General features: G+C 33.9%; 1 protein-coding gene across 5 annotated transcripts in view; it reads right to left on the bottom strand.

Annotated features, from left to right (window-relative positions):
* Positions 1 to 26,567, bottom strand: part of LOC126759833 (proteoglycan 4) — a 162,414-nt gene extending 135,847 nt beyond the window's left edge. For 4 of the 5 annotated variants that reach the window (XR_007667092.1, XM_050474981.1, XM_050474982.1 and 1 more), the window contains exons 1-2: positions 26,275 to 26,567; positions 22,035 to 23,090 (exon numbers count right to left, since the gene is read on the bottom strand). The gene's annotated coding sequence lies outside the window, so the exon portion shown is untranslated. The remainder of the gene's footprint in view (positions 1 to 22,034; positions 23,091 to 26,274) is intronic. The other variant, XM_050474983.1, reaches the window with a different exon arrangement.
* Positions 26,568 to 27,001: the final 434 nt, after the last annotated feature.

Below are 27,001 nucleotides of genomic sequence, written 5' to 3'. Positions count from 1 at the left end.
CTCATGCGGGCGATATGTCTTCTCTTTTAATAATATTTAAAGAGTTAAAAGAACAATGCTTGAAAATTGTCATGAAGGCATCAGAGATATAACAAAGGATATCAACGTAACATCACTTATGAATCGATCCAAAACTTTTGGTTAATGTTTTGGGTATAAAGCGTGTCAATGCGAAAGTGGTACTAAAAGACCTGAATGCTCCGTCACATTCTAGATCGATTGCGACAGACTTTTTGTGCAAACACGAAGCAGGAGTCAACGCCAAGGCACCGTAGTCGCCAGAATTTGGCTTCCAGTGACTTTTTCCTGTTTTCGAAACTGAAAAATTCGCTTCAAGGAACGCCATGAGGCTTTTAAAGAGTGTATGAAAAATTGGATTGAGCATTGGTATGCTTGTGCATATTTAGCAGATAATAAAGATTTTTTAAATACGTGAAAATGTTTACTTTTGTCAGCCCGTGTCAAATTAGATCAAATATTGTATTTAATGTATTATTTACCAGTAAAATTGAACATTGTTCTACTATTTATTATTATTATATTATTTATTAATTTTACTACATTCATAAGACGTCTTGGATTCGCCTATTCTCTCACTGCTCAGGTGCTGCTCTCAAGCCCAAAATTTTATATGTGAAAGCAATAACAAAGTTAACGGTTTGCTTTCGAAACAAGTGATTATTCGGATGTCTTATTACAGTAGGGGTACATGTATATATACTAGCCATTTTTCTAACCGGTTTTGTACCTCTTTTACCCTTGTGAACAACTTAACCAGCTTCTTATTATAAAAATTGCTGGTAAAGTTAGTGCGATTCGCCACTCTCTAATGCGTAAATCCTGTTATCTATGACCTCGATTGAATTCACGATACCATCGATAAACATTGTTCCTTGATGGTGCTTCATGGTCAAAAATGGAATTAAGTTCTTCTGTGCACTCTTGATGCGATAATCCACGTCGAAAGTTTTAAAAAATAATCGCGTGAAAATGTTCGAGTTTTAATTCCACTTTGCTACAAGTGTTCCAAATCCCGAAATATAAAGGCAACGTACGTAGAAATCAAATAACTTTTTGAAAAAATACAAAAAACATTTGTAATTTTGAACAGAAGAAGTGATTCAGAAGCCTTAGACTTTACTTTCCACTGCAAATCAATTGGGAGTTAGTAAGCTAATAATAAAAGGCGCGTTCCACAGTAAACAGAACTTTTTGGATCTAGCGCTCCCTGGTGGCGCTATCAATATGTCGACGGGTGCGTTAGAATCTGCTATCTTTATCGATTGTCCAGTGAGAATTTCATGACATTTCATCGATTGGAAGTGAAGCTATTGCGTTTTAAGTGTCAGTATGTTTGTGTTATCGGTGCAAAAATTAGCTTAGAACAAAGAGCCAACATTAAATTTTGTTACAGACAGTCCTTCAGTTGTGACAATCTAATAGCATATAAAAAAGCAAACTCTGCATTTAATAAAGCTAAGAAAGAAGCTAAACAGCAAAGTTTCGCGGATTTCACCAGGAAAATTAATCCTACTACTCCCACACCAGTAATCCGGCAAAACGTGCGTAAATTAGTAGGCACATACAAACCTTCCAATATACATACAATCGAAACGGCATCTAGCATAGTTACGGACCCCAAAGGAACCGCCGAAACCTTTGCTGGCTTCTGGTCTTCGAACTCTAATGACACAAACTTCTCCTCTACTCGTTTAGCTAATACTTCCCTCGGCCAATCAATTCATCCACTTTTTAATGGGATACCTCACTCCGCTTTCAACGACGTTGTTTTTGATCGCATTCGTGAGTTAGAATGCGCCCAAAAGGGAATCAGCTTCTTTGCGGATGATTTATACCTCACGTCAACAGAAAGGACACAAAAGACACCCACACTAATTTTGCAAACGCATTATCATCAATAAGCTCTTGGTGTCAATATTCTGGAGCAAAGCTATCACTCGAAAAATGCACGCATCTTCACGTTTGTCGGAAACATCTTTGTGACCCCATTACAATTAGAATTAATAACTTTGTAGAAAATGTTAAACACCTCGGTGAAAGGTATAACTTTTGATTGTAAGCATAATTTTAAGAACAAATAAGATCTAGCCTAGTTGCCAGACTTCATAAAATACCTTTCCTCCAACAAAAGTTATTTTAAAACTCCCTCCTCAATATCACGCAGCTCACATTCTCTCAAAATTGACTATGGATTGGCAATTTATGGCCAATGCTCCAAAACCAACCTCCTTCGTATTAAGGGACCATATCATGATAAGACGCAGCCTCAAAGCATTTAGAATCGAACTGAAAATCTACTGGCCGAAAGCGGCTTTCTCACTATTGAAGCGATGCCGTCAAATCCGAATTATTTACCCGTCAAAAAACTCGGTCATGTATAGAGAAATCAAGTTACTAAAACAGCGAAAACGCAAGATGAAATTTTCATCCGCTCTTTCATGCATGCTTAATATAGCATCGGGAAGTGAAATCCAACCGGCTCCACCTCCAACTTGGAATCAACCTCTATGGCATTTGCAAAATAAGTCCTTCCTCGACGGTCTTACAGCTCATAGGAAGCAATACACCAACGTAGTTACCTATAAGCAATTGTTCTATGAAATAACTGACCGATTCTTGAAGGAAAAAAAATCACAGATGAAAATCAACAGACGGAACCGGTTTTGCAGTCGTCAACGCTAACATCTTCGTTTTTGGACGCATCGATTGTCTGCTCTTCTTCTATTTCTAAAAGCAAATTTATTATATGCAAAGACATTCGGCGTTTGAAGCCACTAAATCCGCGAAAGAACCTATTGCCATACAGTTTCATTTCAACTAGCAAAATTGATGTGGGTTCTGACGGAAAAAATGAGCATGCAGAAAAGCCAACATCAGCTATAAAAGCTCCGATTATGCCATTGCAGTGGCGACCAAAAACGTACCAACGATTTTAAATGGGTAAACTATTCCATTAAGACTTATAATCCAAACAGTATTCACCGATGATACACCTTAAGCCGATAGCCCTGTGCTTAATTAATTATAATTTCAATTATAATCAATTTAAATAAAAAAAATAAATAAATAAAAAAAATGTTGTTTTAAAATTGGTAAAACTTTTAACAAAACGTTTTCGGATTGTCTAAAGAGTGCATTTGCAACCAAAGTGGTCGTGAAATAAAGGGCGATCAACATGTGGGCCAATCAAAATCCGTGACCACCGGAAATTCCATCGAAACTGTGCGTGAATTAATCAAAAATCAGCCGAAATTCATGGAAATGGAATTGAACATTTGCAAAACATCGATTTATCGCATTTTGACCGAACATTTGGGCTTACGAAAGGTGTGTGCACGGTTTGTTCCGCACGATTATTTGACCAAAAATCACATTTTAATTATTAACCACTCCCCGTATTCAACTGATATGGCACCGTGCGACTTCTTCCTACTGGCGGCCATAACGGCCAACAAGACGTAGAGGCCATTCGTTCGACATGCTTTTGGACCGTGCAAAAAGCTGTATTGAAGCAGAAGGAGACTATTTGAATAAAATAAATTGATTTTGCCGAAAAAAACATTTGTTCTGTTTTTTTTTTTAAATCCTGTTTACTTTGGAACCCAATTTGTATATAATAACATAACCTAATAATATCATTATCCTTTCACCAAAATGAAATGTAGCTATAGTGTGTGCTTAATTTTCTGCAGTGAAAATACATTATGTAAAATTTTAAATCAGGCACCCTATTCACTTAGAAAAAAATTATAAGTAATTTACATAATTTCATTTTTATATACTTTCAATAACTTCTAGTCTATATAACATAGCCATTTCTTGGCCCAAACCTTTCAAGCATTTAGAAAACATACCATATGTATGTTGCTTTGACACATATAGACAAGTTATTGTACTTGAATGCAGCTTGGAATTCGATATGACAAATCATATAATTGCAATAGATTTGTTTCTCACGTAAACGGGTTCGTTCTACGTGCCTTTATATACATATATATCAAATGCATTCAGTCAGCAAAAAGTCTGTTATGAAACACAAGTATTTCACCGACAATTATAACGCAAACCAATTTTATAAGGTTTAAATTGTATTTAATGGCAATTCTTAGGAATTGTTAAACTGCAAATAAATGACTGTGAATTTATAACCGACAAAATGGCATATAGCCGAGAAATTACATTGGTATGAACAATAGAAATGCCAACTCAGGCTTAAGACTGCTGACAAACAGCTGACACCTGATTAAATCGTACATTTCTACTGACGTTGAACACTTGTTCTACAGAACAATTAGCATAGCAAATATTAGTTTAAATATACATTCGTGTCTTGTAATATTTATTTCTAGAGCGAATTTTTTCTGGCTTGGAACTGTAATATTAAAAGCATCAATCAGAATGCTTAGTCATACTACTCTTTTACTCAAACTTTATTATGTTTCGACATTACTAGTTTACGAAGTCTAACTTGACTGGGTGTGAAAAATAAAGTCTACCGCTGCGATCACTCCTGCTACTCAAGCCAAAGCGGAATTTCTGTTCTAAACCGTTATCTTATTCACTTACTACTGTGGGCAAAAAATAGTCAGACTTTTTAATGTCTTTTCGCATGAAATCCCTTCATCGTAATTTTTTTTCTAGGTTCAAATGCATAGGGCCAGGGGGGATTACTTTGAGAGGAACGATATAGATGTTGAAGAATAAATTAAAAATTTTAAAATTATGAACAAAGTCTTACAATTTTTTGCTCATAGTACAAACTACTCTTTCCCGAAAATTACCCAATTTTATCAATATCGCAATCATCATCCCAATTCAGAGACTCAAGAACTTCTATACACACATAGAAAATCTTCCCTTAAGTGAGTAGACAAATACGTTTAAACTCTAAAGTTATGTGAAAAAGGTGAAAGGGCTCTTTATCCCTTATACTTCCCGACCTCAAACTTTCCAACCTTACCAATGGGTACGAATGAAAGCGGCTTAGTCATCAACCCAAGTAAAACTGAAATGATAATACTTAAAGAGATAGAGAAGATATAAGATCCTAAACGTGCCTCTTCCGTCTTTCGGAGATTCACGTCTTCACCCTGTTGATAAGGTGAAACACCTTCTATCCTTGATAGAAAGCTTTCATAACGATCAAATATTGAGGAGAGGATAAGAAAGGCATCAGTTACACCGTATTGCTGTAGAGGAGCTAGAGGGAAAAGGTGGGGACTCTCACCAAAGACGATGTTTTGACTCTATAAACTCCATGAACTGGTCAAGTCAATAAGCGAAAAGGCTACACTTGCTAAGAAACTTCAAGTGCACTCTGAAGCTCAGGGCTGGATGCAAGAAAGAATCCAAACAAGGGCACGACGAAATTCTTTCCTACTTCAACTCCATTCTCGAAAACTTACATCACTGTGTCGCAGAGGCTGCTCGTGGAGACTTTTTCTTTGCTCACATACCGACGAGGTATATGTATGTGGAAGGAGGGAAGTCGCTAGAGATGAGGCGCAGTGAGGACTTCGCGGATGGGTCGAAGCTAGGAGGGGAGGTTGGAGGGAAGTTTACTGTAATGAACCCTCGGCTTTAGGCTAACCGACCACTCTAGTGTTTTCATGCAGAAGTGGCTGCTCTTAAGATAGCGGTAGACGTTCGGATACGATGTGCAGCTTCTTTCAGGAAGGTGACAATTTTCGGCTATAACCACATAAGCGATGCCTACTGCAATAAAGAAGAAGACAATTCACTCCCACAGGCGGCACCCTTGCACCGCTCACATCGAAATGGGACAGAGTTAAATCTCCATTGACATCTTGCGTTCCAGCAATGGACCAATGCACCCCGCGTGCGATTTAGTCGTCTCAACAAATTTATGCTAGGCGCAAAGCGTTTTGTCAATTTGTAAGGTTCTTGTGATCTATTATAAAAGAGCTTTTAGGTACCCCCACAGAACGGCGTACGAAACTGTCCAAGCCGATCGAGTAGGATCGACCTCTTAGCCTAAGCTTAACCAAACTTGTTACACATATTATCTTCCTTTTACAATGGATTTCATCCTATTAATATTTTCTCCCCAATTTTTAACATTCTTAAAGACTACAGCCCTACTCAATTTGAATGTATACATGAACTATTTGAAAAAATATGACAAATATGTATATGTACAAGCATTGAAGAAAAATATTTTCTTATAAAATTCAAAGCACTAGCTTTGCTCAAATAATTACAGACAAGTGTATTTCGAAATTCTGCTCGAGTCACGAAGATTGATCGGACAAGCGAAGCAAGCCTACAGGTATGCCACTCGCGAATATTTCATCAATATATCAACACCTTCGAAAGTGTCAGAGAAGTGAGAAATTGCCAGACACACAAAACATTAGTTTAACCAAATATTACATACGGTAGCTAAAATGAACAACAAACCATACAACAACAACAATAATAATAATAACAACACCAATGAATATACTCGACGCTAATTAGTAAACCGTTGAGCCACATACTAAGCAATGCAAAGCGTCAAACAAAGCGAGAGAGTGAACTAAATAAAACGAATACTTAACTATAGTAGCAAAAGGCTTAACAAAACGGCTTAAATACTTAAGAAAAATATTAAAAAAAAAGCTTGAGAAAAATATTAAAAAAAAGCTTAACAAAAATATTTAAAAAAAAGTTGCACAAAAGCATACACAAAACGAGATCATTTCTTTTACATGTAGTTTATTTTTATTGGAGCGATTAGAGTGGCTTATACATATACTGTTTGCCCAACTGACCACAAGACCACAGGCGCACATAACTCAACACACGAACAAGGATCAAGACAATTATGTAAAAATTGTGAAAAATCGACAAAAATGGAAAAGTAGTCATTTCTGTTTGTGTGTGTGGGTGTATGAAAGTATGTTGCCAAATTGCTTGCTTGGGGATAGAAGTAAGTAAAAATACAATGAGTATGGAATTCATGGAAATTTTCTAGCATTAGATTTATTGCTGTTGATTTTTGAAAGAATGTACTAACAAAAGCAACCAGCTATAACTGTAGATGCCATCAGTAGTAACGGCCTTTGGCAGTTACTAGAGAAAATGCTAAAAGCAACGGTACTCAGAAGCAAAAGTGGTGAATAAAATACTAACCATTAGGCGAATAATTGCAAAACTGTGACTTTTTTGTTGCTGTTATAAACAAAAGTGCAACAAAAACAGCGTCTAAGTAAAGCCAGCCAGCTGCTGGAACATTATGAGCTAAAAGTGCAACTAACAAAATAAGCCATTTGCAAGTGCAACTACGAAATGCAATTAAAATAGTGAAGTAGGCAAGTAGTAAAGCAAAAGTGACAACAACAACAACACTGCTTGAGTGCATAGACGGTCAAAATGCAGCAGACAGAACCGGTGAAGCCCACCAAAAGCGATAATCGATGGCATATGAACGAGCAGCAGGCGCAAGCGTGGAAGTGTGGCATGTGGCATGCAGTCACTGTGGCGAATATACATTCTTGCATGGCATTTTAATATCCAAAAGCATAAACTAACCGTAATATATATGTATGTGCTGGTGATTGCATAGTTTTGCTAATATTTCTGAATTTTTATTATTTTTTTTGTATAAATTTTTATAATTTTTTTGTAAATAGTTTTATTTTTTTTACATATATTTTAATTTTTTTAATATTTTTATTTTTTTTTATTTCGGGTTGCGCCAAATTTCAGACCTTTCACGGCATGCAATATTACCTATTTGCAATCCCAGTTACAATGTTTGCGGTATTTTAATTTTTTATTATTGTTGTTGTTGTTGCTGATGTCGTAGTAGCCACTGATTGCCGTCACCTAACTCTTGTTTTTGTTGTTGCGCTTGTTGTTGTGCAAAATTTGAAAATAATCAGAGCGTTTCTAGCGGCTGCACTGAAGCCCATTCAACTAACGAAATTCAGCAATGAAGGTATGGAAGGCAAGTCCACTGCATGTACAACCTAATGTATATAAATATACATACATATGTATTATATATTATGTATGTTTGTATATTTGATTGCTTGCATAGCTCATGTGCATTGATTTAGCCTAAAGTCGGTGAGTTTTCTTTGTGGCTTCAATTACCTTAGATAATGTCGAATTTTGTTCAGCATTTCCTTTTGCGAATTTCGGTTAGCTTTATAACCATTTACTGGCTTGAAGTTATTTGCAATATATATGTCGTTAACTCGTTTTAGTTGTTACGGTTTATAAAATTTGCGAATACATTTCTGCAATATTCTGGATATTTTTAGAATTATGATTTACAAAGTTTATATCTTTTAATTATTACAAATTGCTTATCGACTTGACTTATTGTGAAGAAGATGTTTGTTCTGAGAAATGAAAATTGGAACAATCTTTTAGCAACATTAGAAAATAATTCTTCCTCATTTTGGAAACTATCTAAAATGATCAAGAAGCACACCAACATTCAGACAAAATTTATTTTAGCAGATACATTTAAAATGAATCAGTGTTACTCTGACAACCTTAGCGATCAGGCAACCATCTAAAAAGTCGCCAACTTTGTGCGATTTAGACTCTCAAATAATAACTCCCGAACAGACATTTTCAACAAATATCTCTGAGATTTCCTTAATTATCAAAAAAAAATTTAGACAACTAAATCGCCAGCTTTAGATAATATACACAAAATCTATGCCTCAAGGCCCTGTCTCGAAGTGGATAAAAGTATCTCACAAGAACTATAAACGAACTCCTGCTCTTATGTATTTTCCTACCCAGTGGAAGCTTCCAAAAGTTATACCAATATTAAAGCCCAAAAAACCTGCAGAATGCACAACATCCTATCGCCCAATAAGTTTGTTGTCATCAGCAAGTAAAATATTTGAAAAAGTTGTTAAAGAAAGACTGTCGACCTTCATGGAAGACAATGAATTTCTCCCACCAGTAAAATTTGGCTTCCGCCGTGAACATAATACCTTGCACCCATTGCTTAGAATAAAAATAATCATAAAATCAAGTTTTAAAAACTCAAAGTTCACGGGTTTGATTTACTATATATCAAAGCTGCATTCGATTTCGTTTGGCACAACAGGCTCTTGTACAAAATAATGTTCTTGAAATTTCCTCTAGTTTATATTAAAATTATACAGAGTTTTTTGACCAACCGATCATTCACAGTCCACCTGGGCGAAGCACAATCTCTCAAAATTGACATCAATGCAGGTTGTCCCCAGGGTTCGTACTTGTCTCATTGTTATATAACATTTTTATACTCTCGCAACAAAGTTGCCAAAGAGAGTATTATAGTTTTGTTCACATAACGGTTGTTTGTAAGTCCTAAAACTAAAAGAGTCAGATATAGGGTTATATATACCAAAGTGATCAGGGTGACGAGTAGAGTCGAAATCCGGATGTCTGTCTGTCCGTCCGTCCGTCTGTCCGTCCGTCCGTGCAAGCTGTAACTTGAGTAAAAAATGAGATATCATGATGAAACTTGGTACACGTATTCCTTGGCTCCATAAGAAGGTTAAGTTCGAAGATGGGCAAAATCGGCCCACTGCCACGCCCACAAAATGGCGGAAACCGAAAACCTATAAAGTGTCATAACTAAGCCATAACTAAAGATATTAAAGTGAAATTTGGCACAGAGGATCGCATTAGGGAGGGGCATATTTGGACGCAGTTTTTTTGTAAAAGTGGGCGTGGCCCCGCCCCCTACTAAGTTTTTTGTACATATCTCGGAAACTACTATAGCTATGTCTACCAAACTCTACAGAGTCGTTTTCTTCAGGCATTATTAGAACTCAGATATTCCATATACAGTTCAAAAATGGAAGAAATCGGATAATAACCACGCCCACCTCCCATACAAAGGTTATGTTGAAAATCACTAAAAGTGCGTTAACCGACTAACAAAATACGTCAGAAACACTAAATTTTACGGAAGAAATTGCAGAAGGAAGCTGCACCCAGGCTTTTTTTAAAAATTGAAAATGGGCGTGGCCTCGCCCACTTATGGACCAAAAACCATATCTCAGGAACTGCTAGACCGATTTCAATGAAATTCGGTATATAATATTTTCTTAACACCCTGATGACATGTACGAAATATGGGTGAAATCGGTTCACAACCACGCCCTCTTCCAATATAACGCTATTTTGAATTCCATCTGATGCCTTTTCTGTATAATACGAGTACATATGTACTTTAGGAGCCAATGATGATCGCGGCATAAAACTTTACAAAAATACGGTATTTGAAAAATATGTAAATGACGTATAATGAAATCTCGATTATCACTTTATCATGCGAGAGTATAAAATGTTCGGTGACACCCGAACTTAGCCCTTCCTTACTTGTTACTTATGATTTCCCGCCGCTAAGTAAGAGCACCGCTTCTATTTTCGCAGATGACACTGCAATACTACGCTCAGGCTTCATTGCAGCTGATAACACAAATTGACTCCAAGAAGACTTTAATAACTCTTTATTCTCTCTTTCTTTAGGAAATGGAAAATACAGTTTAATACTGACAAAACTCAAGCAATTTTCTTCACGAGGAAGCGTAAAAGCATCTTCCTCCCAACAAGCCTTATTTCACTTAACTCTATCGACGTCAAGGAAGAAAAGACTGTTAAATATTTAAGACTGATACTAGACCCTAGACTGACTTTTAAAGCCCACGTGGTCTTTTAAGCAGAAGATCAGAATTTGCATAACCAACCAAATGTATCTATTCAGGTCTATTTTCCGTGCTGTAATTTTTTATTTACTTTAACAACTGTTTCGAGGACCGGAAAAAACATTTTCACAAGTGGAAATTACTTTGAGGAGGAACGACAAATATTTTGAAGAATAAATTAAGAATTTTAAAATTTTGAACAAATTATATATCCTCCATCTCTAGATATGCTAAAGACGCGAAGAGAAAGACGTTGAACAAAGTATTCAGCGAATACTTAGAGACATAAAGCCCAAAAATTGCTCTGATTACGTCACCAACTAGTAAACGAGAGAAAGAGGGAATTTTCCTAAATCAAAAATAATGTATATTAAAAATAAGGACCTTGCCCTTTGGCGACCAGAGCTTTTTCTTGAATAAAACCTTGCTTTCAAGCATAAATAAATTTTTGTTAAATTTTATTGTATTTGTTTTATTTATAACTAAAACTTGCTTTTGGTACTAGTAATTAATTAACCACTCTATATACAAATGTAATTAATAGAATAATTTTATGGACCGTGTTATTTAAGACTACAAATATAAGGTAAATGAACCTTGAGAATCTGCACATTTATACTATCAAAGTATACTTTATATTTGTTACTTTTATACTTTTTCTTTTAAAATAGGTTTAAATTATTTCTGTTTTTTTTAAAAGCTAAATTACTATTATAGTGCAGTGATACTACATGTCTTCGGTTCGCAATTTTTCTACTCGCTAACGCTGTCCTATTAACAAAATGTTAGCATGTTACAGCAAACCAAAGTTTGAGAGTTCATTTCGATACAAAGGAGTTTGCGAATACTCCCTAAAGAGGTACAATATGTATACAAGGTTTCTCCCAAAAACAAACTTTATATTTAAATCATAAAAAATACAGCGCCATCTACTGAATTTACAGCATAAGATTCAAACTCTTTCAAGTTGATGGATAAAAGTTAGGGAAATAATTGGTATCGATTCAAAATTTTGCTATAATAATGTTGGCTGAAGGGGTTACATGGGTTCACGGGTTTCAAAAAATCAATTTTTTTATTGTTTTATTAAATTCTACAAAACCTCTAAAATATTGTCCTAAATTTTCAAGTTGATCCGATTAATAGTTTCGGAGATACAGCCTTGAGAACTTGTGCGCTCGAGGTTAGCCAGGGTAAGTGCGCCGTCTTTACACGCGTTTTTCTCGAAACTATGTTTTTGAAGTCGGTTGGCAAGATTTCTCGATAACTACTCAACCGATCTTCATTAAATTTTACAGAGGTTTTGAAATAAGATTCTAAAAGACTGGGACGAAGGTTTTTTTCGAATTTCACTGAAATTTTCATTTTTTTGTAAAATTGGTGCCAAAAATCCAATTTCTAGTTTTTTTTTCATTCGTCCAAGTTGTAAAATAAGATTTTTGCTAAAACGCGTATTTTTTCACTTCTGATGAACCTGTAAGGAGTTATCCTGCCAACGCGAGCATATCCTTTTTCCGAGGGGTCAGCGGAAATGGCCGTTTAAAATATTTTTTTCCAAAAATTTCAGAATTTCTTTATTAATAGTGTATGTTTGTAACAATAAAAAATTCTAATAAAATATTTCATTTTTTATATGAAAAAAAAATTGTTTAAAAATGCTATCTTTACCCAAACAAACCCACGTAACCCCTTAAGTAAGAATCAAAATACTATATAGAGAATTTTAACTAAAGGTTTGAATAAAAGAAAGATCTGTGCGCGTTTTATTCCACATGCTTTATATTAAGAACAAAAAAGCGAACGAGATTTTGATGAAAAACGGATTTCCCTCATCAACCACCCTCCGTATTAGAATGATCTATCAACAATGTTGATTCAACATGTGACTATTTCTATCTCCAAAACTGAATACCAACATGAAGAGCGCATGTTACTTATAATAATATCCCAGCCATTCAAGCAGCTGTAAGTGAGATGCTGAAGAACATACCTATAAATAACATAAATAAATGAATGTATGACTGGTTGATCATTCCAATACAATGTTTGAGTCGAATGGAAAAGTTCGGTTACTTTTAGGACTGAGGTAAGAAGGTCGTTTGAGGGACTGGAATAATGTGTTCGATTCGCTATTCTCTAACGCTTAACGAGTCGAAAGCAGATATTAAACGAAAGTAAGTTATCTCTACAAAATCAAAGCGCAATAACGTGCCTTTGGAACTATGCATGGCCTAGTAAAATATGTAATGCGCTTGAAATAAACAGTTTTATTAGAAAACTTTAGTTGTGATCATATGCTGATTTCATTAGCGCAATAATTGCGCATTTCATTGCAATTAAACGCCTAATAGGAATTGAGAACTAAAATTATTTGAAGTACACGCTTAGTCGTGCAAGGTGGCCACCCACAACAAATTGACTAAATGAAACAAATCGCATATATTTTGTAATACAAATCAACACAACTCATGTAGCAATACGAAAGTCATAGATTAGCTTTCCACAAAGGCAAGTCGCATTTAGTAAACTTAATTATTCATTTCGGAAAGTAATATTTTACTGCGCCTTTGTAAATAAAAATACTTTATAAACTTTTAAGAAAAGCAGAAAAGCAATATGCAACAGATTATATGAATATATACAACAAAAAAAACTAATTTTGTATACGCCACCAGACCTTGACATTGACAGGTGTCTCGGCAGGCGCCAAAATATTTATCAGAATCATCCCATTTTTGGTTAAGCGTTCACGTATATGTATATGTCAGTTAACGTGTGTGGGTGTGTTGATTAATATGCAAAGTGTTCTATGAGCAGTTGACGCCCGCATATTGTATACATTTTTGTATTTGTATTCAAGAATTTGAAGCAATAACCAACACACCTATTAACTTTGACATTGAAAATAAGTCATTTATAATTTGCCACTTAAGGTCATTGAAGCTTATTAACTGCCTGCTAGTTTAAACCTTTAAGCGAGCCTACATGCTACTTAGCTCAGGTGAAGCCTAAAAAGTAACAAATACTTTAAATAATATTCTACTGGTATTAAAAATTAATATAACCTGTCTCTTTGTGGTAAAAATTCTAACCGTCAATCAACGGTTGATTGAACTTGAAGCCATTTCAGACAACACTTCCACCAACACTCCTGCAACTGAAACAAAATTATAGTTCTCCGGTTGCCTAAGGCATAAATAATAACAGCAGAAGTGCCAGTAGCCGCCGAAGTAACACCATTCACGTGCAACAACAACAACAAGCTGCTTTTTATTAGCAATAATAACAACAATGGCCGTAACACGGTGTTGGCAGCAGCCGAAAAATAATTTGTTTATTGATTTTGAGCGCATAATCGTGTACGGTAATTGTTGCAACGATATGTATGTATGCATATGAAAGAGCAACTACCGTGCCACACCATGCGGTAATAACAAAAGCTTTTGATTTTTGCCAAATTCACTCGTGTAAATAATAACTCAAATTGCTTGTGGCAATAAAAGCGTGCAACGGTTTCCGAAAATTACCGCTGCTACCAGCCAACACTTGGCTTGCCAAGGTTTTTTATGTTCGAAAACTGAAATTCGGTTTGGTTATTTTGACTATGCATGTTATTTCGAATAATATTTAATTTATTTCGATAATTCTTTGTTTGGATTTTGCCTTTTCTCAGGCGCACAAATCAATTTACCATTCTTTGATTAATGATTATAATTAAATTTAAACTTTAGCTTTTCGTTGCTGGCAGCAGCAGCACAAGTGGCGTTGTGTCGGTGAATATGTACGCAGGTACACACCTAGAATTTGACGCTCGACATAACTGCGCTATAATTAACGGCTGCCAGCAGAAAAACACAGTTGCCAATTAAATAGAAACACTGCTTGCACATAATTAATAAATCACATGAAAATGCAACAAAATAAAATTGCAAAATGTGTGTGTCAAAAAATATAAAAAAAAGATATGCATGTACATATGTATATAGGAGACATAGAATTAATGTGTAAAAAGAACATATAAAATAATAGATTTTTAACTACCGGAAATTAGATGAAAATTTAAACTCTTTTTAAAGATTACTGCCTATCTGGTCATATTGTAAGATATGTAAAAGAGTTAGTCGTATTTATGAACCGATTAAGATAAAAATTAAAATGTGTGTTTTTCATGAAGATTTCTCATAAAAACTCCTCTTCCGCCGATATTGAAAAGAAATAACTGTACGCTAGTTGACGCTAATGTCGAATTATGCATACAAGTTCATTTTAAAGGTTTTTGTAAAGGAACCCTTGTGTTATGAAACATTATTTATTTAAGTATTTTTCTAAAGGTTTTTTCAGGATTTTTTTTTCGTTTCTCCTAAAAAGTGGTTGAAAATTGTGTTCCAGTCTAAGTTCGGATTTGTCAAACAAAATAAGAAAATTTGAAACATAGATTAAACAAATTTGATATTCAATTTAAGTTTTTTAATCAAAACTGGATCGGAAAAAGAAGATAAGCCTAAGATATCGAAGCATAAAAACGCTAGTCCAAAATATTATAGTTGAAATCTTCGAAGTGGGCTAATTTTACGCCTCGAGAGTTTCAGGAAAATATTTAAAACTTATAGTTTTGAAGGCAATTACACAGAGATCATTCGGAATACAATTGCATTTAATGTAGAACTTATAATTTAGGAAAATTTACTAGCTTTTACTAAACCTGCCTAATACAAACAATATTATGCAAAATGAGCGAAAATTCAGTATTTTAAATAATTATTTTAAGTAATCCCTTCACAAATTCAAAAGGTTCTATACTAAAACTTGATTTTGAAATTTTGGAAATTTTCAATAATAACGGTGCATTTTTATTGAGTGACACGCGAGGCTGTTGTATGATCAGTTTTGTGAGTTTTGCCATTGGAAGAAGTCGTGTTTCACAATTTGTGCTTTCGTGAAGCTAATAATTTTTTTTTTTTTTTGCAAAAATATAAGCCAGAGGTGGTAACTAACTAAATTTAATTTAAAATTTTTAATTATAATTTGCCAGAAATGGGAAGAAACAACAAAGCTATTAGTGGATTTTCAGAAAGTGTGGAATTTCCATAGGTGTTGTTGGCAAAATGAGGCAAAAACTTTCAAATTTACCGTCAGCAAATAAGCCTGGGTGCAGAAGAAAGCTAAGTTAAATTCAAGAGAGGGGGCTTTTGAGGGGTATTCAGAGTGGTAAATATAAAAATGCAGTGGAAATGAGCCACAATCTATCAGCGACGAGCCAGTTGACACTTTATGCAGTTTGGAGGGTTTTTAGAATAGCTGGTCTCAGAGAGCGTGCAAAGATTAAAAAGCCATTGCTGTCAGAAAGGTACAAAAAGTTGCGTCTCTCATTTGCAAAATGTTACAAGGATTGGAAAAAGGTTTTATGGTCTGACGAAACCAAGATAAGCCGTCTAGGATCAGATGGTAGCGAGTGAACTTGGAAAAGTAAGAACATGAAGTTACGGTAAGCCTACCCTGAAATTTGGAGGTGGCTCAGTTATAGTATGGAGCTGTACGACCACCGAACGGTATTGGAGGACCAGCCAGAATTGAAGGTAGACTCTTACATTGACATTCTAGGTAATCATTTAGTTCCCTTTGTAGAAGATTTATGTTTAGCTGTTTCGGACATCGCTTTCCAGCAGGACAATGATCCGAAGCACACAGCGCGGAAAACTAAAAACTGTTTTCAAAATAATGGATTTACAATGCTCAATTGGCCACAGGAGTCTTCTGACCTTAACCCAATTGAGCACTTTGGGAGTAGTAAAGGGATCGATTATGGGTGAAGAAACTGTCCTTCACAATGAATTAGGGGACAAGGTACAAATTATGTGGACTTCTATTGCACCAAAAATCTGTCAAACACTGGTTGATAGTATGCCGAGAAGAATAAAAGCATTCATTGATGCCAAAGGAGGCTACACAAATATTAATATCACTTTCTAAAGAAATATTTGCTAAGTCACAAAATTGATCACAAGGAACTTTTGATTTTTTCCCCTTATCTGTTTTAAACAAAAGGTATTTATGATTTTTTACATCACATCTTTTCCTAAATTTTCTATTAAATCACTTTAGAGATTTACTTAATACATTGTATAGATAAGCTAAGCGTGATCGAATATGTGAGTCACTGCATTTCATAGGGTATCCGAAGCTTCTTTTTGGGTGTTACAAACTTAAGGTGAGGTATTTATTTTATTGTTAAAAATTTAAAATTAACAAAATGGTAGACTTCGAAAAAAGTTTAATTTCGATTAAAAAATGTGATGATGGTGTGAACAAAATTGCATTATTCATATAATCAAATTACTGGCACGTCATCGTACAGAGAAATATATACAAAATAAGCAGAACTTAAAGCGAACGGATGATTTGCCTTATACTGGGTTTTCCAATATTATATGATGATATGATTCCTAAGTGTGGTTTTAGCCGTTTTTTATGTCATAATCTGTAGACTGTTCACTGTATTCGGTAATGTTTACAATTTAATCAAGAAAAGATATACGCAAGAACAACATTTACAAATTATTAAAATAATTACTTTTGCAATTTTATGGTCGTAATAATCGCCCACCTGTACTCGCAATTCGTCGAATTGTTCAAAATTTCGAGCGAACATTTTCTTTACATAATGTTCAAGTGCCAATAAGACAAAGAATCGTTCGAAGTATGAAAATATTGTTCAAACAAGTGTTGCTGAAGACCTCCAATTTGTCGATTTCAAGACGTTCCCAAGAATTGGAACAGTGTCAAATCACAACCTGAGAATGCTGAGAAAAAATTTTGGCTTTCACCCGTGTAAAACTGTTCTCACTTAAGAATTGAAGCCATTGGACCACCGTAAACATAGTGAGTTTACAGATTTTGCCTTGAAACAACTTGAAAACGATAACGATTTTTTTAAGAAAATCATCTTTTCCGATGAGGGTCATTTTCATCTGAGTGGTGCGGTAAATAAACGAAACTGTCGATTTTGGTGCGAAGAAAATCCACAAATTATTCATGAACAGCCATTATACATTCACCAAAATTGACAGTTTGTTGTGGTTTTTGGGTTGGTTGAATCATCGGTACGTACTTCTTTCGAAATGAAGTTGTCAATGGAATTGAATATATAATTGAAAGAAGTTGATCTTGACTACATTTAGTTCCAACAAGACGTGGCTATATGCTACACAGCAAGCGCAAAAACCAAATTTTTGCGAGAATAGTTTTTAGATTCGATTATTTAAAGAAATTGTGGCATTGAAAGGCCTCCAAGAAGTTGGAATTTAACACCATTAGACTACTTCTTGTGGGGTTATTTGAAGTCATTGGTCTTTAGCAATAAAGCAGGCTCTCTTCAAGCTTTAAAAGTCAATTTTGGACTTGTTATTCATGATATACGACTTGATTTAGTAGAAAAATACTCAAAATTAGGTTCATCGAATTCGTTCCTGCAAAAGAAGCCATCGAGGGAATTTCAGTGATGCTACATTCATAACTTAATTGTAACTTCACATTAAATAAAAAATTTTTAATTTTTTAAAAATTAATCTGAGTTTGCTTCACAATAGTGTGCTTTTTTTCAAGAAATCATATCACTGTTAATGGAAAACTCTATAGTTTTAACTTGGCAAATGCAGTCAATTTGAAGTAATTTGATTGAGCTAATAGAACTGCTGTACTTAAAATGTATTTGAAATATTTCTTTAAAATTTTAGTATGTTAAGTATTTTAAAAGCAAAAATATGCATAACCAAATGAAAATAAAGCATATATTATTTCGAGTTTTCACACTAGCTGCGCCTTTTCTATTTAATATTCTAGATTACCAATAAACTGTGGTGAGTTGAGTAGGCCAAAAATGCAACGCCGCTAGCTACTAAAAATATAGAATACCATAAAATTTTCAGAACTCCCTAAGCTATGAAAAATGTTAATTTAGAGTTTCATGTAAACAATTTTATGGTTTAGTTAATGAAAAATGGCCGCAACAACCAAAAAAGCACTCAAAACAATAAATATTTCATAAGCTAATTGCACTGCGAATGGCAAAAGTGTATACAGCTACACTCATATTAGTATTTGTATAGATATATTTACATATATACATATAATACATATATAGTACATATGCTCAATAGTATAAATGTGGATCTGTAGCAAATGAAATCGAAAGTTTGAACCTTGATGAGAATTATGAGCGAATTGATTTGTCCGAAAATAACAGCTCTACGAAAATATTAATTACCCATTGGCATAAGTGAGTAAGGTGTATGTATATAATTAATGCAAAAATTTTGAACTTATGTGTATTTTTCGTAAAAAACTTTAGTGTTGAACATTTGTTGAAATAAAATTGAAAAAGAATACAAATTTATATTTGCAACAAAGCCTATTAATCACTGGTTAATTTACAAAATTCAAACAAATCATGAATGTATTTGGAGCAGGGAACGCCCTAGACTCAATCCGCAGCGCAGGGGCAGCAAGTCAAATAAAGGTGACTCAGTGCGCGATTCGCTTGCAGATAAGGCTTTTGGGATTTCGAATTTGATACCACGATTTCTGCTTCACTTATTTTAACAATTTGACTTATTGCCTTGATGGAAATGCCAAAAGTCGGCGAGTTGCAGCGCAAATAAAAGCAAATTTTTTTAATTATTTTATTTTTTATTTACTTTTATTGTACATAAATATATATATTTATACCATTTATGTTTTTATTCGGTATTTTAACCTTGCGCTGCTATTGCGCACACCGCCGCTTTGAGTGTAATTATAATTTTATGCAAATAATAATGGTTTTTTCTTCGAAGTTAAAACTAAAGCACGAATTAAAAAATGTAATTACATGAAAAAAGTATGCGAAATTATGTGAAAAAGAAAAGAAATATGTATATGCCAAAATAATAATATGCATATAAATATATTATGTGGATAATTAAGTTAACGAGCTTATGAACTTGTTCTCTGGGATATACATATTTAATGTTGCATAAAATGTTTATGTGCGAGATTTTTAGAATTTTCACTTGACTACAAACGAATAACTGTAAAAATTCATACTTGAAAGAAATCCATATATAATGTAGTATAATTATCCGACAATATTACAGCTGCAATGAGATTAAATGGCTTTTCAAGATCTGTTAAAAACCAAAAACACTTCAGACTTCAGTGGGAAGTGGCATTGATAAGAGCACGCTCGAAACTCACTTGTATGAAGCAAATTGACAGTTGGAGTTACGAACTAATGTAGTTTATGGAACTATTTCAACTATAGGACTGTTATGAACTTATTTCGTTTGCAAAGCTTGTTAGTCCATTCGGATAATTATAAGCTTAACCATTAATTAACAGAGTCACAGATAACATAAATAACGGAGTTATAGATTTCATACCCATATATATTTTTTTCGAAAATTTTCAAAAAAAAAGTGTTTCTGGCGATTTCTTCATGGAAAAAAATTAACAATGAGTTTGCTAAAAATTTTGTGTTTTCATTGAAATCACAGCTACGGATTCGTTGAAAATGTTGCGGAAGTGCTTTGGGGTTGTGAAGTCATCGAAAATTTGCCTCATGTGAGTTGTCCATTCATTTCAGTTAATGACATTAACATGGAAAAAGTTCAAAAAAAACGGTGCTCGAAAATCGTCATGTTGACAACAGAGAGATGGCAGAGGATCTCAACAGTTAATGTTTTGGATATGAAGTGTGTTATTGAAAGCGAATAGAAGTCGTCAGAGAGATAACAGAAGATATCAATCTTTCGCAAAAACTACGTCAAGTAGAGGTCGCTAGACAACGAAACAACAAAACCAAAACCCAATAGCTGAAGCTGAAGGCCATCCTAGCCGAGGCTGTATAACGAGAGTATGGGAAATTGAATCAGGTTTTGGCTCAAAAGCCCATTTTGAAGGCACTATTAAAGTTTTGTGCTAAAATACATGAAAATGTATTTTTGTCAATCTGGGTCAAATTTGATCAGATGGCATTTTATGAAATAATGGAAAACATTTTTAAGATTAAAAGCAAATTTTCAAATAAATCTATTTTTGACAGTCCGGGTCAAATTTGATCAGATGGTATGTCACTAAATTGTAGAAAATATTTTTAAAACTTAATGCATAAAAGCGTCAATGTTAAAACGGTGTCAACAGCAGCTTTAGATACACATAATAGAAATGGAATTTTTTTTAGAAATTTTTTCTATAATGCCAAGAATACATAAACGATCTAAATTTTGTCCGTTATTGCTATTTTTAATAATAAATTGAATTTAAGGAGATCAGAGAAAATTATCCAAAAATTGTTTTTGAAGAAGTTTGTTGTCGTTGAACAGCAATATGAATATTATATTTTAAAAATCGAAAATAGAAATAAAATAAAGATTATATATTTATATTTTTACTTCCAAAAAGCATTTACGTATACTTAAAAGAATAATTAAAACAATGTCATGTTTTCAAAAGTATAGAATAAGATGCAAAGGTCATCAGAGTCAAATATAAACTTCGATTTCATGGAAAAAATTTACAGTTTTTTATAATAACAAAGGGCAAATTCTGAAGTAGCCACTGTCTGGTTGCGACACACGCCCGCAAGTTGGGTCTGACAGATCGAGAAGACTGCAAGAAATGTCTAGAGCAGGGCACCAGGAAAACAATGGAGCATATCTTGTGCACTTGTGCCTTGGCAGGGCTACGCTATAAGCATCTAGGGACCCCACGGTATAATACACTAGAAGAGGTATCGATAGTGAGACCGCTGTCTGTTAAAATTAACATCAAGGACAGACATCCTAAAGTATGACTACTCCTCTTGGACCTAGCAACTGAACTCCATCAGGTATTGCAAAGGACCAAAACTGGTCTATGCGTGGCTAATTGGCCTACCTAACCCAATATTTACTTTCTTCTTAGTAGTTAAGGAAAATAATCAAGCTAACAAAAAAAAAACAAATTGAAATTCTTATTTATCCAGGAATATTTTTATTACTTTTCTTTTGCTTAAATTTATGAGTAAAACTGCAAATTGGATAGATCAACAACAACTGTTAATACTATAAAATTTCAGCAAAAAAAAGACTTATTTTCAATTCCAGTTCTGCCTCTCCATTCTGCACATAAACTCTACATAATAATTACATTCCCCCATAGACTCAACTGACAAATTGCCGACGAAGCTCATAAAAAAAACAAATAATTTTAATATATTACAGCAAAAAGTGAAGCAGCAATAGATAAATGTTTCTGTTTCTGCGTTTGTTTTGCGCAGCTCCATATTGCAAGTAGTGTAACGAAAGACTTAAGCAACAAACTTGAACTCACCTGCACTTTACTGCGCGAAGCTGCTTATTGCACTAACGGTTGTTCTCTATATTTTGTTGTTATTTAATTTTGTTGCTGTTTTTTGTTTTTGTTTGGCTGCCGAAAAACTCAAACGACTGCTGCCACAGCACCTGCATACAGCACAGCAGCAAAAGTGCCGCAGAAAAAGTCAAGACAAAACAACAAAAAGGAAGGAAAAACAAGCAGTAGACACAAACGAAGCGATGATCATTGAGTGAAGAAGGCACGTGCGCGCGATCAACAGAGCGCTTTCGTAGTGGCCGCTGCGGCGACGGCAAGAGTGCGAACGATCAATGGGGGCACGTGAGTCAATGTTGTGTTTATCTTTTTCGGCGGTTTTTTTGTTGTTATAATTTTGTTTTTTTTTTTTGTTTATTAACTTCTTAACTTTGCTTTGTTACGTTTTTGTGTGATTTTATTTGGTTTCTTTCACAATTTTCGCTTTCAATTGTTGTGACACAAGCAAAAAAGTAAAACACTCTAATAATTATTTTATATTTTTTCGGCAATTCGTGTTTAATTTTCGCATGCTTTGCAATTATTTTTGCACTTTTAAATTATTTTTTTTATGTTTTTGGTTATTTTTTTGTTTTTTAGAAAATTTACATATTTTATTTGTTACTTTTTTTGAATTTTTTTTTTCGTTTTAATAATTTTATTTTATTTAGTTATAATTTTTTTGTTTTTGTTTTTTCCAAATATTTTTTATTTAGGTTTTCCTTGTTTCTTTCTGCCTTTCTGCGACACTTTTGGTTTAGCAAATGCCTCACTCTAGTGTGACAAAGTGTTAATCGCAGCTTAGCTTAGTTTTTTCTAGCTTTTACTATTGTTTTTGTTGTTGGTTTGCCAAAAATGTTTGCTTCTTGTTCACCGCTGATTTGTAGACCATTTTTTATTCACACAAATGGAAATTTTGCAATTTGCAATGCAAAATATTTTTGTAAAATTATTTGTTGTTGTTATTTTTGTTGTAGTTTGTTGGTTTTTCTTTACTTTAATAATGATTTAGCGAAAAGCACAGCTAATGGAGAATCACTATGCGAGTTAGAAATTATAAAAACAAAAAAAATATAAATGATTATATGGAAGAGACAAGAGAGAGCGTAAAAGGCAAACCGAAAAATAGTAGAGGGAACGATGAAACAGCAGATATTATTATTTTCTTCAAATGTCACTTGTTTAACTGAACTAATTACTATTTACTGCTGATTTCATTTTATAAAAACTGTTATTCGTTTAGCATTTCTGATAGTTTATTTGCTCATTTTAGTCCCACTGAACACAGAATTGCTTTACAGTGTTAAAATATTTTTTGCAAAATAATAGTTTTAAATAATTTTTCATTATTTTTCATATCTTTCTTTCTTTTTCACAATCACCCTAACCGCATTAAATGTTCACGTCTTCTGCCTTTAATATTTTCGCCGCTTTTCACCTGATCTTGTTCGTTTCAACGCACTGCGATAATCTGCAACACCGTTAAATTGTACATCAAGGCGCATGCGCCAATTTTACCGTTGCTTAAGTTTTTTTCTTTTTGTTTGCTGGTGTTGCTAATGGCTATGATGACAGCAACATTTTGGTTTGAAATCGGCCGTTTTCTGTTTTTATTTATTAGATTTTTTTGTAACTTGGTTTCAACTTTATTGCAAAGGCCTATTTCTCATTTAGTTTTTGTTTAATATTTTTTGTGATTAATTGGCTTTAACTCTTCAAAGTTTTACTTTCTACAGATTTTGCTTTAAATTCGAAATATTATTAATTTGCCTTAGTTATTTTTTGCAAATTTCAGGCCTAAACCAAACAGACTTTTAATATATTTACATAACAGCAACAACAAAGTTTAATAATATTGAAAAATGCTTAAATATTGGGTAGTCGAAAAAGTCGTTTCGTATTTTGCCAATAGATGTCGTTGTAGTCGTATGTACATCTCCAGTGCTCCCAATCGCATTGTGTGATACCATATAGTGTTAGAACGCTCAGACTTTAAGCTTTATTTAACCAAAAATTAAATTCGGGAAGTTCAAAATAAGTGACAGCTGTTCAAAAATGAATGAAAATAATGAAGAAATTCTCTAAATTTTGAAATTTTTGTATAAAAAAGGGAAGAATGCCACGCAAGCCACCAACGAAATTTGTGAAGTTTACAAAGGCGATGCTGTATCAGTTCGTGTAGCCGACAATGGTTCGCTCGCCTCCGTTCCGGAAATTTCGACGTGAAAGAGGCACCTCGCTATGGTCGAACTATTTTTGAAAAAGTCGATGATACTTATTATGGAAAAGACTGATCAGGACCGTTACATAAGCAGCCATGACATCGCTAAGGATTCATGATCAAACGCTTTTGAATCTTTTAAAAAAGACTGGTTACAAAAAAAAAGCTCGATGTTTGGGTACCACATGAATTGTCTCCGAAAAATTTAATGGAGCGAATTAATATCTGTGATTCTTTGCTAAAAAGAAATGAAATCGAATCTTTTCTGAAGCGAATGGTAACAGGAGACGAGAAGTGCATCAAATACGACAATAATGTGCGAAAAAGAGTGTGGTCCAAGCGTGGTGAAGCTGAACAAATTGTCGCAAATTCAGCATTGACACCTCGAAAGGTTATGCTGAGTGTTTGGTGGGATTGGAAAGGTATCAACCTTTATGAGCTGCTCCAGCCTGGTCGAACGATTGATTCTACATTTTACTGTCAACAACTGATGAGATTGAACCAAGCAATCGAAAAAAACGGCCCGAACTGATCAACAGAAATGGCTTCGTCTTCCATCAGGACAACGCAAGACACACACATCTTTGATGACTCGGCAAAAATTGGGAGCGCTTGTTTCGGTCAATGCAAAACACCCTTAATGGAGTAAAGTTGGCTGCGAAATTACTTGTCGCAGTTTTTCGCCGAGAAGCCAGAAAAATTTTACACTAATGGAATAATGTCTCTTGCGGAAAAATGGTAAAAAGTGGTCGACCAAAATGGTACATATTTGGTTTATTAAAGTTCATTGTAAATGTAAAAAAAAATAAGTTGAAGTTTGATTAAAAATACGAAAAGACTTTTTCGACAGGCCAATATATTTTAAACGAATAAAGGTTGAAAAAGAATCACGTATGAATCAATGGATTTTCAAAATATTTATGTAACTAATAAAGTTTGAAGTTTTTCAGAAGAAAATTGTGATTTTTAGAGCTTTAACTCACACTCACAACATCATTATTGACACAGCCGACACCTTATGCGATTGTTTTTCTCCCAAATTTTACATTTTATATGTATTACAGAAATCCAAAAATGAAATGAATAATTATTTCTTCATATAAGACAATTCTGAGAAAAAAAAATTTAAAAAATTTACTACAATAAAGTCAAGTACAAAGAAACTATGAAAAACTCATTTTAAGCTTATAACTGTTATTGATTTATAAATATTTAATTTCATTTATCTATTTTTAAACAAATGTCAAACTAGTCTGCGCACTTTATAATATACCGGTAATAATAAGAACAAAAGACTTAAGCCACGAACTTGCTGTTGGCAAAATATAAACAGTCATTTTAGCAAGAAAACATTAAGTAAATACAAAAATATGTATTCAGCGTTGAAACTGTTTACTTTCATTTTCTGCCATGACCAGTTTTGCTTTCCACAAATGCAGAACGCGAAATGTATTTACTTAAAATGCCAATTAGCATGACAAGCTTTCTTAGTATTTGTTAGCGAAACATCGGGAGATGGTGTTGTAAAATAAAAATAAAAATCAAAATAAAATAACACAAAAACAAAAGAAAAAAGTAACAAAAATAAATAAAACAAAAGTCATTGGTTGAGAAAGTCGTAGACTTTCAGCGCTAAAAGGTCTAATTGCAAAATAAATATTTGTGTTGTTGCTGTTAGAGATTGCTGCAATTTGCTGTTCCCATCTGCTTGAGGTATAAGTCAACGTTTCTTTTTATTTTTTTTTTTTTTGTGGCACAAAAACGTGAGAAAAGTCTCTAATGTCTTAAAAGTTTATACTCATTGAAGAATGCTTCACACAGTTGAGTCCGAATAGCTCTAAAAGTAGTCTACGAAATGTTTAAATAAAAATTGTAAAAACACTAAGATAATTTTATTTCAATAATTTGCAATATTTATTATTTTTTTACACAGCGTTATTGATTGTTTTACGATTATTGCCACACTTAAATATTTTAATTAATTTTTTAATTTTATTTTACCACAATTTCACACTTCCAATACACTAAATAACACCGTCGTCTTCGTATTGCCAGCAAAATCAGCTGCTTAAGCAAGTTTTTTTATTCAATTTAATCGAGTAAAGTTCGAAAAATATTTAGACTACATTCATAGTGTCTTAAAAGAATTATAGCGTGCCGCTTAATCGAGCAGTTTGTTTCTTTTATTGTTTTTTTGTATTTTTTTTTTTTGTTTTTGTTAAAAAAATTAAGTCAGCATTCGAATTATTTGACTTAGACACTGGCAAGCGTAGAACATTGCGCTAGTGCTGACAGACAATTGTTTACTGGCGCTGATAAGTCACAGCGAGGGCGATATTAACTTGAAAATGCCAAATTTGCGCAGCCACAACACTGTTAGTCTCCCGAAAATGAGAGCGAGAGAGCATGAGCACACCAAAAGCGGTGCTATCTGCCAAATGAACATGGAGAGCATACAAGCTGAGGCGTCGCTTAAAAGCTGAGCTTCACTAGTTCACTGAGTGAATTTCGAGTGCAAGCGTTAACAGGTGTGATCAATAAATGCTCTCAGGTTCTTTAAGCACTCAGCGAGTTATTTGAGAAAAACCAGTTGGCAATAGCAAAAACAATAACGACAACTTTTAAGTGCAATGTAGCAATGTTAATTCTGCAAAAATGTGTAACACTAACCAAAATGTGCAACTGCAGCAACAACAACAACAACAGCAACAAAGAGCAATAGCGACAA

The sequence above is a fragment of the Bactrocera neohumeralis genome, chromosome 5 (genome assembly GCF_024586455.1).
Source record: "Bactrocera neohumeralis isolate Rockhampton chromosome 5, APGP_CSIRO_Bneo_wtdbg2-racon-allhic-juicebox.fasta_v2, whole genome shotgun sequence".
Classification (NCBI taxonomy): Eukaryota; Metazoa; Arthropoda; class Insecta; order Diptera; family Tephritidae; genus Bactrocera; species Bactrocera neohumeralis.
This window is presented reverse-complemented; position numbering and strand designations above follow the sequence as displayed.